This window comes from Pogona vitticeps, chromosome 13 (assembly GCF_051106095.1).
Source record: "Pogona vitticeps strain Pit_001003342236 chromosome 13, PviZW2.1, whole genome shotgun sequence".
Taxonomy (NCBI): domain Eukaryota; kingdom Metazoa; phylum Chordata; class Lepidosauria; order Squamata; family Agamidae; genus Pogona; species Pogona vitticeps.
The window spans coordinates 14,311,655-14,325,468 of NC_135795.1; positions in this window are offsets into that span (position 1 = coordinate 14,311,655).

Below are 13,814 nucleotides of genomic sequence, written 5' to 3' on the forward strand. Positions count from 1 at the left end.
GGATACATATCCCCCTGCCTGAAGGAGATAGTGATCAGGTCCATCCTGGAAAAGGTGAATCTTCCATCAGATCACCTTAGCAACTATTGGCCCGTCATGAATATTCCTTTCACGGCAAACTGGTCAAGAAGATGGTGGGTGGACAGTTGCAGATGTTCTTGGAGGATACTGATCATCTAGATCCCTTTCAGTTTCAGGCCATTCCATGGGGCTAAGACAGCTCTGGTCGTGCTGCTCAATAATCTTATCTGTGAGGCCATTGGTTTTCCTGCATCTCTCAGCAGCCTTTGATACCACCAACCACGGTGATATAAAATTAATTTTACATCTTTTTCCTTTTTCCTTACAATATATATCCAATATCTTATGCAAACAGGTTAGCATAAAGAAGCCCATTCAACTAGAAATCATCTCTAAAATATATTCCTTTCTTACAAGATAAGTACCCCAGCTCTTTCTCACAAACCTGCTAGAAAACACCCAAGGACGTTACTCCCCCTCTCATAGCTATGAGCCAAGAAGACAGGGAGGAAGAGATAAGCAAAAAGTCCCCAACAATAGGAAACATAAGTTGTAACAGACAGACTGACATTTTTAACATGAGAGATAAAGACTGGAACAGCTTACTGAAACATAACCTTTTGTTCTGAAAATACCAAACATCTATTGTATCCTACTTTGTATCCATGTAATCATGTATATTTCTGATGTTTGTATTAATGTTTCACAACTCACGACAAGGCTGCAAACATACCATCAATATGGTTATGACAGAACAATTTGTGCACAGACTGTTCAAGACAGTTGAGACACTCGATCTTGTAATCTGTACTTGTTATGGGATAAGATCCCTGTAAAGGTATGTTTATTCCTTTACCTTATTGAGAAGAATAATTTGGGCTGCTGCCTCATTCCTCTCCTAGCCTGCACGTTATTTTTCAATAAATCAAACTCTGCAGGTTGATTATCTTGCATGTGATATTTTCTCTCCCTCTTGGGTATTTTGCACGTGGTGGTGATATTTTCTCTCCCTCTCCGTCACCAAAAAGGTGAGAGCTGCCAGATTGTACGATTGTATCTTCCTGGAACAGCTGTTGGGGCTGGGCATCAGAGGCGCAGTGCTGTGTTGACTTCACTCCTTCCTTGAGGGCCAGAACCAGAGGGTTTAGCTGGGGGAGGCTGTTTCTTCCCCATGAGTTTTGCAATGTGGTGTCCTACAGGGGTTCATTATCTCCCCCCCCCACTGTTTCTGTCATTAAAATTTCCTGCTTGTGTCCCTTAGCCTTTGTGACTCCTGTGTAATTCTTTTCAAACAGTCGGAGGCAAGAGAGCCACGGGACGGGAGGAGAAAGTCTTGATCAAAAATCTCTCCCTGATGGTAACATCCTCTAGCAGTAGCACTTTTCCGCAGTTAAAGACTTCCTCCTTCCCTCCCCAGCTCCCATAGCTTCCACTTGATGGATGGAATTGCATGGGAGTCAGAAAAGCCACAGGACCAAATTAGGAAATTTTAATGACTAAAATCACTTTCTGCTAGTGGTATCACCATCTTTCCATAGACATATGGCTTTGCAACAAGGCTTTAGCCACTGTTTATTGTCAGGATCCTATATCAGAAAATCAGAAATTTGTAAAACTAGAAAGGACCCCAAGGATCACTGGGTTGAACTCCCTGCAGCACAGGATTTTCACAGCTAAAGCATCCCTGATTTCTCACTGTGCTCATTTAAAAAAAAAAATAGAAGACTATAGGGGTATTTGGAAAGAGGATTAACAGGTGGGACCTGCCATAAAACAATGGCATTGTGAAGTTACCCTAATCGGTGTTCCTGCAAATCATGGCATCTTCCATTCCCTTTGCCCAACTGACCCTAAGCAGTCAGTCAGCTGTCTGTGCCCAGAAAGCTCTATCTTCATTGGGCTCCTCCTAGAGAAAAAGGTTTGTCTTGTTTTCTTTTGATCAGAAACGTTTGGGATTCCCTTGAACTCACTGATATCTGTCTATGGTGTGTGGCTGGCACCACTTTGGTCGCAGGAAGGATGGGATTCAGGGAATGAGTCTGCCATTAGTTGAAAAGATTGACAAGGATGGGGCTGATAACACTACAAAAGAGAACATCACTTTCTTTTAAGTGCTTTTCTTGAGGAAGTTAATTACAAGATTTAAAGCAGATGGCATGCAACACCTGTGCGCATTCAGTGCATGCCTTGGAAGGATAATGGGGCTTGTTGGAAAGATGAAAGGCTCTGAGAAGCATATGTGGGGGTCCTGTAGCCATGAATTCCAGGAAAAAAGAATACAGCAGATTTGAAAGATCACAGGCTGTGATAACGTCCTTGTTGTCCAAAATAGCACTATATATTAAAAGGCAAAGCATTATTTGTTGCCGTAGAGATTTAATGAACTAGATCCAGAGGTTTTAAAAGTTAATTTTCCCCCCCACAGCTTGGGAGTTCTGTCTGAAAAAGGAATGCTTACAAGTTCTGCCTAGATGTAATTGTGACGACCCCAGACCTACTGGGATATATCACCCTTTAATTATGCTGCCACCAACCATTCCCTATAAGGAGTCACACAGACCAGGAATGGATTTTTAACCAACAAAAGAACAAGGTTTATTTAAATAACAAACAGGGTAAATAAAAAGATCAGGTAAATAAGATACTGTAACGTGGCGTAGTCTCAATCATATACATATAACAGTTTGGTTCCCACAGAACCCTTTAAAGTAAAGCACAGACCCTGAACCTATCAGTTCTGGCTAGCTATAAAGAAACCTGAACCTATCAGGTATGTACAAACTGACACACAGTTGTACTCAGTCTGACACACAGACTCCCACTCCTGCTTCTCCACACAAGCTCCAAATATATATACAGTACAGCTCCTCCCCCTGATGTCCCGCCTTCCACTCCCCATAGGATGGAACTTTCCCTCCAAACCCATGACAGACAGGTACCATCAGTGCTGTATGTAACACCTCCCCTCTTTATAAGTTGTTTTGCAGGGGAAAAGCTAAAGTGCTTTTCTCCAAAAAAACAACCAGGATTAAAACACATCACAGTTAAACATTATAACACAATCCCATACTTACTCATACTTACACTCTAGGTTAAACATATCATTTATGCATTTAAACATTAATATTTACAATACATTAAGTTACCTTTATTAATACAAACCAAGCATGTTTAATAAACAAGTACATTTAACTTTTGGTCACCAAAATATACATAGTCCATGGTTTCTTCGCCGTCTTCACTCTTCGGGTCTTCTTGACAAGGCGTCAGCAACACAGTTCATTGACCCTCTGACCACCTTCACTTCAAAGTCATAATCTTGCAGGTTTAAAGCCCACCTCATAAGTTTACTATTATGGGTTTTCATTGTCTTTAACCACTGCAGTGGTGAGTGGTCAGTGCACAGAACAAAATGTCTTCCCCAGATGTAAGGTTTGGCCTTCTGAATCGCATATACTATGGCCAGGCACTCCTTTTCCACGGTTGCCAAATGTCTCTCACCTTTCTGGAGTTTCCTACTCAGGTAGGACACTGGATGCTGGTCACCATTTTCATCCTCCTGGCAAAGAACTGCTCCTACCCCGCTGTTAGACGCATCGGTGTAGATGATGAACTCCCGGTCGAAGTCGGGAGCACGCAGCACTGGATAATGGATGAGCGCCTCCTTCAACCTCCGGAATGCCTCCTCACAGTCGCTGGTCCACTGGATGCGGTCATCAGTCCTCTTCCGCATCAGATCGGTCAGCGGAGTCGCTGTCTCGCTAAACCTCGGGATGAACTTTCTGTAGTAGCCCACCAACCCAAGAAATGACTTGACTTTTCTCTTGGTGTTGGGTCTGGGCCAATCACGAACGGCTTCTATCTTGGCCTCTAGGGGTTCGATCACTCCTCCCCCTACTATGTGACCCAAGTATTTTATTTCTGGGCTACCCAGCTGCAGTTTGTTCTCTTTGCAGGGCCTAGGCCAAAGCACTTCCTCCCCTGGGTTAAAGTGCCTCTCCCTGGCTTTCTGCTCATACCAGGTTTTTTGTCTGACCTTCTGAGCTTGCAGGTTTTCTGCTGCTAGCTCTAGGTTTCTCTTCAGGTCAATCATTAAAGTGTCTATATACGTCCCAACATCTTGTGGGTCATCCTGGGTGATCTGCTCCCAATTTTGTTTGATTAAATCAAGTGGACCTTTCACTTTTCTCCCAAACAAAAGTTCAAACGGACTGAACCCGGTACTGGCTTGTGGCACTGATCGATAAGCAAACAAAAGGGATTGCAACTTCTGGTCCCAATTGTTTGGATTCTCTGCCAAGTAAGCCCTAATCATGCGCATCAGAGTCCCATTGAACCTCTCCGTTAACCCATTACTTTCAGGGTGATAGGCAGTGGTTTCCTTGTGTTTAATTCCACAGATTTGTCATAACCGTTTCATGAGCTTCGATGTAAACGATGCGCCCAAATCTGTGATTATTTCTGAGGCAAATCCCATCCTGGACATATACCCCACCAAGGCATCTGCCACTGTGTTAGTTTCGATGTTAGTCAAGGGTATGGCTTCAGGGTACCTCGTGGCATGGTCCACAATGGTGAGAATGAACCTGTTCCCCCTCTTTGTGGCCTTGGGCAAAGGTCCCACAATATCCACTCCTATACATTTGAACGGGGTGTCAATCACAGGCAAAGGGCACAACTTCGCTTTGGTCCTGTCACGGTTATTCCCCTGCCTCTGACACACATCACATTGTTTACAGAACTCCTTGATCTGCTTCCCTATTTCAGGCCAGTAAAAATTCTGTGTGATTCTCTGCTGTGTTTTGTTCACCCCTAAGTGCGCAGCAAACATGTCAGAGTGCCCCCTTTGTAAGATCATGGGGCGATACTTTTCAGGTACCACTAGCTGACTTCTGATCCCATCTCCCCCTTTTGAGATATTCATCAGGGTCTCTCTATATAAAATTCCCTTTTTCTCACGAAATCTCGCTGTGGTTTCAGGTGTTAGCTGGGTGTCTGTCACCTTTTCAAAACACTTTTGGAGAGTGGCGTCTGCTTTTTGCTCTTGGCCAAATTTGCTGTCTGTGGTTAAGGTTTCTACCACAGCTTCGGAACTACCCTCATCTGCTTCCGCCTCGGGCCCTTCAGTACCCCCCTGAACTGTCCCCTGGTAGCTTGTGAACGTGTAATCACTAGCACCCGTTTCACATGTTCAGCCAGGTCATTTCCCACGAGCATGGCTGCTGGCAGAGTCGATGAAATCGCTAGCCGCCAAACTCCCCTCCAGCCTTGAAAGCTCACAGGTACCTCAGCTACTGGCAGTGAGATCACCTGTCCCTCAATCCCTGCCACCTTCAAGCTCTCATTTGGGATTATATACTCCCTAGGAATAATATCTGGATGGCACAGGGTCACCTGGGAACAAGTATCCCTTAGCCCCCTATACTGATGGTCAAGTATTCCTACGTCCACCCCTGCGGTCTCAAACAACTGCGAATCTGTCCTAAGTAGTAAGCAGCGCTTGACCTCCACAAGAGGACCATTTTCCCCAGCCTGATCAGCAGATGTAACTGTTCCAGATTGAGTAGCCATGGTAACAGGCTCCCTCAATGGCAAGGAGCTTTGCTGTGTCTGGACACAGAACACAGCTTTTGGCTTGGTTCCACTCAAATCATGAGGCAAATTTCCCTTTAGCTGCTTTAATTTCTCACACTCTGAGATTAGATGGCCCTTTCCTTGACAGAAATAACATTTTCTGCTGTACTTGGAGTCTTTCTCATCTGGTTTTGGTTTTCCCTCCAAAATCGGAGGTCTTTGTGGTTTCATGTCTGAGGGCTTCCCTTCAACATGGGCCCCTCCCCCTTGCTGGTTTTTCCCTGGTCCCTGAGAGTACTTGCTGTAGGTTTCTTTGGGTTTACCTACAGATTTCCCCTCAGCACCTAAGGGCTTTCTTATTTGGTAAATAAAATCTGCGATCTCTGCCGCCTCTGTCACAGATTTCGGTTTCCTTTCCCTCACCTGGAACTTCAGTTCCCCATGCAGGACTGAATAAAACTGTTCCAGCGCTATCAGGTCTTTGAGCTGCTGGAAGGTCTCTGTCCCCTCCTGAGACAGCCATTTCTCTAGCAGCCTCACCAGTTGGGCCCCCACTTGGGTAAAAGTCTGCTCTGGTTTCTTTGTGAGTGACCTGAATCTTTGCCTCAGCTGTTCCGCATTTATCCCATGTCTGGCAAACACAATTTTTTTAAACTCAGCGAAGTCTTTCAACAGTTCCACTGGCATCTCTGCATAGACTTCTGCCAGGCTGCCACTGATTAAAGATCGCATAATGGTCATCTTCTCAGTTTCCCTTACTGAGAAGTCCACAAACGCTCTTTCCACGAGGGAAAAGAACACCTCAGGGCAATCTCCCTTGTTGTACACAGGGAATTTCTTCAGGTCAGTTTTAGACAATTGGCCCACCTCAGAATCCCTATTGTTATTATTGTTCTGGTTCATCATTTCCAATTTTCTTAACTCAAACGCCATCCTTTCTTTTTCCAGAGCAATTTTCTCTCTCTCTAATTCGAATTGTCTCTGTTTCTCCCTTTCCCTTTGCTCCATCTCCCTCACCCTCAGTTCATGCTGTTGGGCTAGGAGCATTTTTCTGAGTTCTGGGTTCTGTTCTCCCGTGCTCTCATCCTGCACTGAGCCAAATTCCTCCTCAGAACCTTGGTCTACCTGTGGTTCTCTTACTTCACCCATTTCTGCCATTTGGCTTCGAGTCAAGGGCATAATCCCCCCCCAGAACAGGCTGCCTTCAAAAGTCAAGCCTCAAAATAAAGCGACGACTTTTTTCCTTTTGCCTCAGAAACAGCCTTCTATAGATTGCTGCTGTTCCTTCAGCACTAACTTGCAACTGTTGCCAGGCAGAATCCACCCCCTCTGCTAGGCCTCTCAGCAGACAGGCTAGATCACTGTTACTTCACACAGCTTTGCCTCAGCCCTTTCCCGCCAAAACGGGTTGCCTCAGAGCTCCCTAATCTAGTCCCCAATCTGAGTGTGCACGTTCTTCCACTAGCGCACCTCCCCGTGAGGTAAGCCTAGAAGATTACCTACGCGCCCTCAGATTGTCCCTGACTAGACCCCCCTTGCTCTGGGCACACTTGCCAAGGCTTTGCTGGACCACTGGACAACTGGATCAGTCGTATCCCACACGCTGGACACCAATCAATGTGACGACCCCAGACCTACTGGGATATATCACCCTTTAATTATGCTGCCACCAACCATTCCCTATAAGGAGTCACACAGACCAGGAATGGATTTTTAACCAACAAAAGAACAAGGTTTATTTAAATAACAAACAGGGTAAATAAAAAGATCAGGTAAATAAGATACTGTAACGTGGCGTAGTCTCAATCATATACATATAACAGTTTGGTTCCCACAGAACCCTTTAAAGTAAAGCACAGACCCTGAACCTATCAGTTCTGGCTAGCTATAAAGAAACCTGAACCTATCAGGTATGTACAAACTGACACACAGTTGTACTCAGTCTGACACACAGACTCCCACTCCTGCTTCTCCACACAAGCTCCAAATATATATACAGTACAGCTCCTCCCCCTGATGTCCCGCCTTCCACTCCCCATAGGATGGAACTTTCCCTCCAAACCCATGACAGACAGGTACCATCAGTGCTGTATGTAACAGTAATGAATTTAAAGTTATAGAAGATTTAACTCAGCATTAGGGGAGATGTCTTGACAGTTTTGCTGCTCTAGTCTATGAGAACAAATGAAAACCAAAATCCACAAATGGGGAATTTGGACAGAAAATCAGTCCCAAGATTGATCAGTCTTGATCTATGGCCACAGTGGGGAACAAACTCTGTGAGTTATTGTCTGACTGTGTGCAAGCAGAACAGTTATTGTAGTCTTGAAGGCTTTCACGGCCAGGATCCAATGGTCCTTGTAGGTTTTTTGGGCTGTTTGGTCATGTTCAGGAGTTTTTCTTTCCTCACGTTTCACCAGTCTCTGTGGCCGGCATCTTCAGAGGACAGGAGTCAGAACAGAGCACAGACAAGAGTTCTAACTCCAATCCTCTGAAGATGTCAGCCACAGAGACTGGCGAAACGTTACGAAGAAAAACCTCCAGAACACGGCCAAACAGCCCGAAAAACCTACAACCATCAGAACAGTTATTCCTCCTCTGTTTGATTATTAAATTATTATTTTGCTCCTTTGCTTTTTCCAAAGTCAAAAATGGCTGCCAAAATGGATTGTCCAAATTAGACAGAAGATACAGCAAGATGCTACAGATGTATGGAGACGTCTGTAGTACTTCTGGGCTCTATGCTCCTGCTGTCCTGGGAGAGGGCCAAAAGCTATTGCAGATGGACTCAAGGGATAGCTGGAGATGCCAGCCTCCAACAGAATCTGAAGAGCTTCCTGATCCATGTCAGCTGCTGTTTCCAGGAAGGAGAGTCTATTTTTTTCCAGGCTCTGATTGACACACACACTTGTCTAGGAGGTTGCCCTGTGTATTATATAGAGAAGGGGCTTTTGAACCCACTACTCTAGACTTCTAGTCCAAAACTCTACCCACTACAATGCACTGGCCTTCATTTTTATCCTATTCAATTTCTATTAACCTTCCTCTCCTTTAAGGGGAAAGAAGTCTTTTGGGGACAACTACAAAGAGCTGCATAAACCCATCCTCCCCAAAAACCTGAAAGCAGATGATAGGACTTCCTGATTGGTACCAGTTGGGTGTTAAAATGCAAAGAGAAGTTGTTCCGCTTCTTTGAAAGAAAAGTCCTAGAGGTCTCCTCCTTTTTCCCCCAGCAAAGGTATTTTTGGATGGGTGAGATATGGGAGATACAGTGGGCCACAAAAATGACATTTGGAGTCTCCTGTGACATACAGACTGCATTATTCTCAATCCAGTCGACTTGGTGTTCAGGGCAACCATTATGAGTTGACTGAGCCATGCTTTTCTGCACCTGGTAGCTCACTAGAAAGGCAACAATGGTGGGACTGGTCCCCTTCTGCAACAAACAAATTCACAGGATGCAGGGTTTACAGCTCTTGTTTGTACAGGCTACTCTGTAGATAATTATACATAGGAAGAATGAAGCCTCTTTTTTATTTTTGATGTTCCACGGGAGAAATAAACCTTGACTTAATAATCTGTTTTATGCCATTCTGTTGTAAAATGATATTCTAGTCATAGCGCAATGCACTGTTCTTCATTTCTATGTCAGCTTACTGTAATTATGTTTTTTTCACATTAGAATATTTAGACATTTTGCAAACTATGGCTAGAATCATGTTGCTTAGCTAATAAGTTGCTAAGGAAGATTAGGTAAATTGCTAATAAGAGTAGGTTAGTCAAAACCACTGATTCAAATGGATTTACTCTAGTTGCAATTTACTGTACTAAAAGCAACAGAATTTCAGTCAAGGGACCATTTTATCACATTTCTTCTGTAAGCATACTCATGGACGCTAGCCAATTAGAATTGCACATGGATAGAAACGAGATAGTTTTTCTTGTCCCCATTTGTCTCAGCCCATGACCAAAATGTGAAATATTCTGTGGTCCTCAATTAAAACATATTATTGCTTCACTTTCATGATTAAGAATACAGCCCCATGTGCCTTATCAATAGATTGCTTATAATCTAACAACCTATTTCTGTATAGGTTCTTTGTGCTGCAACTTGACCATGGGCAGTGTTCAGAACAGTTCCTTTCTTCGTTTTTATTGATCCCATTTAAATAGTAGAAAAAGTGTGAAAGATTTCAAAGTCACCAGTCTCTTCATCCAACAACCTGTGTAGCCAGATCTCCTTGTCTGGCAGGGATGGAATCATAAATAGGGTGGTGTGACTGGGTCCTTGACCTAGGGTGCTGAAATTAAGAGGGTACAAAAATGTGTTGCTAGAAGGATGCAAACCCACTTTCCTGCTTGAAGGAAGTAAACCCCGAAGTGAATATGCCACCTTTAGCTGCTGGTCTTCAGGTAGAAGAAAGCAAACCAACATCATAATAGCTGAGAACTAATATGGTGTTTACATGACCCAATAATATGGAAACAAAGCACCAATGTCACGTCTGCTACCTACAGCTCAGGGTGAAGGAGCCACATTTCTAAGGGAGGCATTTTAAGGGAGGGACAGGACACCAGCTCCTCCTCCCATTCAATAGTTGGAGAAGATCTGAGGACCAAACCTAGGGGATGGGAATCTTGCTTTTTCTCCTCCTCTGTGTGTCATCTTACATGATGGGAATGTAAAGTCCAGATTAACAGGAAATTTAATTATGAACACCAAGAATTTGGGCTTCAGGCCGCACCACGGTACAGAAACGGCATTGGTCGCCCTGTACGATGACCTGTTGAGGGAGGCTGACGGGGTAAAATATTTCTGTTGGTCCTTCTTGACTTCTCAGCGGTTTTTGATACCGTCGACCACGGTATCCTCTTGGGGAGGCTCTCCAGGTTGGGAATTGGTTTCTTCCTCGGGGACCATCCTCAGAGAGTACAGCTTGGGGAGAGTTTATCGCCCCCATGGACCCTCAATTGTGGAGTTCTGCAGGGCTTGATTATCTCCCAATTGCTGTTTAATATCTGTATGAGGCCGCTGGGTGGGGTCATCAGGTGGTGTGGGGCTTCGTGCCATCAATATGCTGATGACACCCAGCTCTACATCTCCTTTCCACCAAATGCAGGTGATGCCGTTCTGTCCCTCCAGCACTGCCTGGGGACTGTACTGCAATGGATGCAGGAAAATGGGCTGAGGCTGAACCCAGACAAGACGGAGGTCCTGAGGGTGGGTGCCCCCATTGTTGGCGGTTTGGGTGATTCTCTCTCATTTTTGGGGGGGTGACCCTTACCGCAAAGAGTGGGGTTTGCAGCTTGGGGATCCATCTGGACCCGGCGCTCACCATGGAGACTCAGGTGGCGTCGGTGGTCCGTACTGCCTTTTTCCATCTCTGGCGGATAGCCCGGCTGCGACCCTATCTCAACATGGGGGCACTCACTACCTTGGTACATGTGCTCGTAATCTCAAGATTAGACCACTGTAATGCGCTCCACATGGGGCTACCTTTGAGATTGATGCAGAAACTCCAAGTGGTGCAGAATGCGGTAGCCAGACTCCTTAATGGAGCGAGAAAATACCATCATATTTCTCCTATTCTGGCCGCATTGCACTGGCTACCCATTCGGTTCCGCATTGACATTAAAGTCCTAATGCTTACGTATAAAGCCCTAAATGGTTTAGGGCCTCGATATCTGGTGGAAAGCCTACTCCCACCAAGATCTACCTGTACCACTCCAGCGAGTCAGGAGGTGAGGCTGAGGAGCTTGACGTCGAGGGAGACCTGGAAGGAAAAAACAAGAAACCGGGCCTTCTCAGTGGTAGCTCCTTGCCTCTGGAACAATCTGCCTCTGGAGATTCGTGCGGCCCCTTCGCTGGTATTTTAAAAAATAAATTAAAAACATGGATGTTCAGGCAGGCCTTCCCTCCAGCTAATATCTGATTCTCTTCTTTCTTTTTTGTTTATTTTTATTTTTTCTTCTCCATCTTGAAGAACTGGTCCATTTGATGTAATAATTTCTTTTGTTATATTGTTGCTTTATGTGTGTATAAGCCACCTAGAGTGGCTGCAAGACCAGATAGGCGGGATATAAGTAGAATAAATAAAATAAAATAAATAAAAAAGTAGAATAAATAAATAAAAGTCTTTCTTTCTTATTTATTTACTTGCTTACTTGCTTTCCTCCCTCCCTCCCTTCTTTCTTTCTTTCTTTTGGAGGAACTGACACAAGATATGCAGGTTGTGAAGGGAACAGCTGTGATATGGGATTTCTCATCGATGTCTGTTAATAGTTTGTCTGTTACACCTAGTTTAAATGTTCAGCCAGAAATGTTATTTGAAAGATTTGTGGATGCTGAAGAGGTGATGGTTAAGTGCCACATACAAAAGAAAAATAACGTCCTCTGTCTATTGGTCAATGTGTATGAGTTTTTGTAAGCTTGCATGCTGCATTTTTAGGGAGATGTTTCTGGGCTGGGGTGCCTGTCAATCTATCCAGCAGTCACCAATCATTCCTTCCCCTCCTCTGCATTCACAGAGAGACCCGCCTTTCAGCTTTTTTCCTCTCTAGAGTCTGTTGAGGTCTTTTGCTGAAAGCAGCTGTATTTATCAGTTTGCTGTTTGTTCTGTTCACAACTGTAAGTAAGGAAAGTTTTTTATATTCTTTCTACTACTATGTCTCAGGTTGAGATACTGAGACCTTAAGTGTCAGTTAATGAGAAAAGGGTTGGATTACTCATGGGAACTTGATGCTATTCTGATCTGCACTTGTGGTGCACAGCAGGAGGAATTTAATCACAAACTCAAAACTCTACAAGATAATGTATGGTGGTTTTTGTCCTTCCATTCTTCCAGTTTTAATCTTGAAGACATTGTATGGCCACAATAAACCATTTATTTTGATGAGACAAATTTCTAATTTAACAAAACATATCTACAAAATTCAAAGATTGCTCCTGTGCATAATTAATATATATCATTGTACTCCACTAGAAAGAAACCACAATGGGATTTAGCTGGAACTTATGTTTAAGAGATGTATCAAGTATATCATCACCAACAATTAGCAGAACTACTCAGACTTTTTATGAAAATATATTGTGGTGCCCAGTAGACATGGAACACAATTTTGATACTGAATAAGTGACAGCATTAGATACAGAGCTATAGAGGTGTAGAAGCCAAAGCCACCCATTGGTTAGATGAAATAAGACTGTTCATTCCATGCTTGTCTCCAATGTATATATATCATACTTATTAGATAGCATTAAATGGTTATAAATAATAACATAAAAAGCAGAATTCAAGTTTTAATGACAGTTTTAATGACAGCAAATAGCCCTTCAGTCTTAGCTCCTTTACAGTTTCTACTTTTAACTTTATTCAATGCATTCATTTTATGTATACCTAGCACTTCTTTCCCCAAAAGGGATTCATTGATGCCTTGTTGTTAAAGCATTAATGATTTCTTTTAATTTAAATTTTAATTAAACAGAACAAAGCCACAGCAAAAACACAATCAAAACCCCATTTCTTATAATCCAAGAAGTATTACATTTATTAACAAAACAGTGTGAACATCAGTTGAAAATGTCACTCTGTAAACAAATGTGGGAACTCAGAGGTTGATAGACTGAAGAACTTTTGTTATATTTAACAAAACAGTCCTGTACAGAATAAAATTGAAGGAGGGTAATGATGAAGATTTTTCAGCAAAAAGCATATTTCGCTTACATTAGGTCTCCTCTCAGTATGTTCCCATTATAACTTACCATGTAGCCCCTGCATGTTTCACTAAATGCGGAGCTCACACCATGTTTCCCAGCATGTACTTTACCACACTGCCACCTGTTGATCTCTTTACCCACTATGTGTCTTATGAAAGACTGAGGTTCCTTTCAGTACTTAATTTGAAATAAAAATAGGTTTATTGGTTACAAGTTGTTTTAGGAATAGTTCTTAAGCACATTCTTAAAGTTACACAAATTGTTCAGTATTTTCATTTAACCTCTTCTATCTTAACTAATGCAGATAATCCTCTGACTATTCAATCTTTAAAATTCCTCTCTGCCTCAAAATCCAAACGTACCTTTCTCTTCAAACCTTTCTGTCTCTTTCTCTCTCAGAACTCTATCTACCCTCTGCTACAGCCCCCCTTTTTATCTAGCTCAATCCTCCTCCCAACAGCTCCCTATTGGTTCATGTAAAAGTAGTAAGAATACCTAGCCT